The sequence below is a fragment of the Phodopus roborovskii genome, unplaced genomic scaffold (genome assembly GCF_943737965.1).
Source record: "Phodopus roborovskii unplaced genomic scaffold, PHOROB, whole genome shotgun sequence".
In the NCBI taxonomy this organism is placed as follows: Eukaryota; Metazoa; Chordata; class Mammalia; order Rodentia; family Cricetidae; genus Phodopus; species Phodopus roborovskii.
In genome coordinates this window covers 21,670,408-21,674,147 of record NW_026126511.1, presented here as the reverse complement: position 1 = coordinate 21,674,147, position 3,740 = coordinate 21,670,408, and the positions used below count along the sequence as shown (strand labels likewise).

The following is a 3,740-nucleotide window of genomic DNA, read 5'->3' as shown; positions in this document are numbered from 1 at the left end:
ATCTCAATAAGACAGGAAAGAAGCCCTAGTCCCTACTTCATATGACCTGTCAGATCTACATGACCCCAACTGGATGGCATTACCCTACATATGGAATTGGGGTGGGGGGATGGGAGGGGAAGGTGGTTAGAGTGAATGTGAGAGGGCAGAGAGAGTAAAAGGGAGAGAAGGAGGGAGGGAGGAAGGGAGGGAGGGAGGGCAAGGGAATTGGGATCGAGATGTAAAATAATAAATTAAATTAAAAAAAAATGCTTTGACTCCAAAATTTAAGTTCAAGGACAAGTTACTGGGGAAAAGGATTTCTATTTTTGTTTCCACAGAAAATGAAAAGCTGTGGATTCCTTCCAGACTAATGTGATCAACCCAGACCACCTGAAACAGAGTACCAGGTGTTCCTACATTCAAAACATCTGGACAAAGCAGCCTTACAGACTACAGCCAGGAATTCTGCATCTTCTTAGAATCCCCCATGACAGTGCCCCTTACCAGCAGGAAGTAGTTTGGAAAGAACGATGCCCAAATTCCCAAATATTTTCTATAAATGTTTGTTTTCATTGAAATGGACTTGGTTATATAATATATAATATTATATATATATATATATATATATAATAAAAATAAAAAGGCATGGTACTGTAAAAAAAGAAAAAATAAAAGAAATAATTTTAAAAAGAACAAAAAAGGAAAAGATTGTGTACTACATAGTTATTTTTACATCTTAAAATAAGATTAACAATGATAAGAAATCTGAAGTGAAAAAATGAAACTAAAGATGGACTATTTTAGTATAGGTCAATATGTATAATTGATTGATTAGCTATTATTTAGTACAAATGGAATTGAAGTTTTTATGCTGTGTGGTGCCTGCTAGCAGATACCATTTAACTTGAAACTTGAAACTATCTTATGAAGCACATACCTTTAAAACTAATATTAAACTGATGTAGTAGTAAGATATTTACCCAGAATGTATAGTACCTGTAGTTCAATTTCCACTAGAACAAACTAAACAAAATCAATAGGGCAATTTCCTACAACCATAAATTCAAAAGAAAACAAAATAAACTTGTAAATGTAATTTATTAATCAAGGTCATCTTAAAAATTTAGAAAATACTTACTACAAAGATGCATACATTTATATCATTTTATTTGATAGTCAATAGTAATTATCTAATTAAATTAATTTGATTCTGTTTAAAATTCTGTACAACTTACAAAGGAGGTAAATTGAAACTATGATATTACTGAAATGGTCAATTCTGTTATGCATAAATTATTCATATTCTAAATACCAATGACCTCCTTCTATAGCACATTTCCACAGAGAAAATTGTTTTCAAACAGATACTGGTCAGTTAAAATTATCTGTTGAATATTGAGGATTCTGTTATAGGAACCACAAATAAAATTATCATGACTAATATACATAATGGTTAGTCTGCACAAGTCCCATTATAAAATTCTCCTCATGCTATTAATCATCTGAAACCTATTACCATTCCCACAGACATGACCATCAAGTATACTAATGTTCTTAATTGTATAATTCTATTGGTCTTGGAAATCAGAAGTTGTAAGCAGCCTTAGGTCAAACAAAACTCTCTCACAGTGACTCTGATGGAGTGTAATAGTTATAAAACTAAAATACTCTGAAAACTTCACAAATGGCCCAGTGTTGTCAATGATATTAGACACACCAGGAACAACTCATTTCAGAAAGAAACTGCTACTTAACCCGAGAACAGCTTGATATATTTATATCTATTTACCTAAATATATACAAAACTTGCACTATCTTTGCCACAGTTTCGGCTGAATTACATATCTCTATAGCTGTTTAAGTGTCAGTGTCTCTAGAGAGATATGTAGATAGATTTCTGCACGTCTGCAAATATAGATAAAGCACAGTTCACTATACGTCAGTAGATAAAACAGATTGTTTGTCTTGAGGCCTTTGTTTGCTGAAGGGAAAGACTATTGAAAAAATATTGAAGCACAATACCTTATATAGTTATCAGAACTTGACTCTTTCTAGAAGCGCTATTCTTCTGCTTCCATCTTCCTGAATTTGTACTTCTAAATTTAATGATTTTACTTTCAGAAATCAGAGTAGAGCAAGACTTCTAATGAGATTATATTTCTACTTAGAAACACAGAATAAGGAAAATGTGTTTTTTCAACCCAAATATGACAGTCAAGATACTTTATTCAAATGTTCTAAACATAAAGTATTCAGTTTGAACATTATTTGAGTAAAAGACTTTTCTTTGTTAATATCCTGAATATTCATTATTCTTTTCAACTTAAATTTCATATTTTTCCCTAGGATATTGTTTATTTAACTGTACGCAATTACTAGTTTTCTTTTTTTTTTAATATTGCTGATTTATTTTATTTTTTCCTTTTATTATTTAAATTTGAAACAAGGTTGTTTTACATGTCAGTCCCAGGTCCCTCTCCCTCCCATCCTCCCATATCACCCCCAACAAACCCCATCCCATCCCCTTTTTGCTCCCCAGAGAGTGTGAGGCCTTCCATAGGATGCCTTCAAAGTCTGTCATATCATACCATTTCCCAGGACTTTTATTTCACCTTAATCACTACTTGAATAAAAAAATGTATATATTTATTTTAAATTATGTACACATGCATGAGTGCATGACACATTAGTGCGTGTACACATAGAATTCAGAACATGGTGTCGGATTCTCTTTGAGCTAGAGTTACAGGTGCTTTTGACTCTCTCAGCTAACTAGAAAGATTTCATTCCAAGGAGGCTGAAGCTGGAGGTTTCTGGCTTGGTGGTGTAAAGGAGATACTATGAAATGGTCTAAATGGCATTAAGAGGACTATTCTCAAGCCACTCCTAATCACAGAACTATCCAAGAGACCAGTAACCAGTTATAAATTAGCTCTTAACCACTAAACAAGTCACAGTAACAGAACCACAGACCATTATTTAAAAGCTGCGTATTTATTTCGCTTTCTGACTCTGTGCTTGTGCCTTCAACACTTTTACAACAATCTTCTTCTGCTCAATAAGGAAAGCCCGCTTGATCCTGTCACGGACACACTTGGTGCACATGGAACCATCATAGGCCCTGCTGACGTGCTTCTTTGTCTTAGACAGTCTCATGAGGACTTTCAGTCTGACAGAACGAACCCCTCGAAGTCTGCCCGGGCACACACCGCATGCAGATTTAGGTGCTTTCCCAGCCTTCTTGGTATAAAGGTAAACAATCCTGTTGCCAGGGGTTCGAGACAGCCTAGTTTTGTTAGAGGCTGTATTGTAGGAAAGCCTATGTATGTCAAACGCTGGACCATTTTGAGCACCTGTAAGCACCATCCCTGGAAGAGGAAAAGGAAGGGGTGGCCGGGCTCAAAGGTCAAGTATGACTCTATACTTATGATTTAAATAATAAAATATTTCTTAATTACTTATGTTTTTCAATTGTAATTTTTTTCTATCTTTAGATTATCAGCCAATTTACTTGACAAACCAAAAGACAAAGCAACACTAACCCTTGGTTCCACCTAGAAACCAAATTATCTTTCCTGAATTTTACTAAGATAAGCATTTATTGGAGACAAATAATAGTAAATCTTTTCTGATAGATGTTTTTTAAACGTATCTATATGTACACTTATCCAGATAATGTTCGCCAAAGAAGAAATACTGGCTCAAAGAAAACTGTAAAACAGGGAATGGGGTGAAAACAAAACAACTGGGCAGTCCTT

The 3,740-nt window shown here is 34.4% G+C and overlaps 1 pseudogene; it reads right to left on the bottom strand.

The window, feature by feature from the left end:
* Window positions 1-2,963: 2,963 nt before the first annotated feature.
* On the bottom strand, window positions 2,964-3,326 carry LOC127230473 (60S ribosomal protein L34-like; annotated as a pseudogene).
* Between the last annotated feature and the right edge of the window lie 414 nt (window positions 3,327-3,740).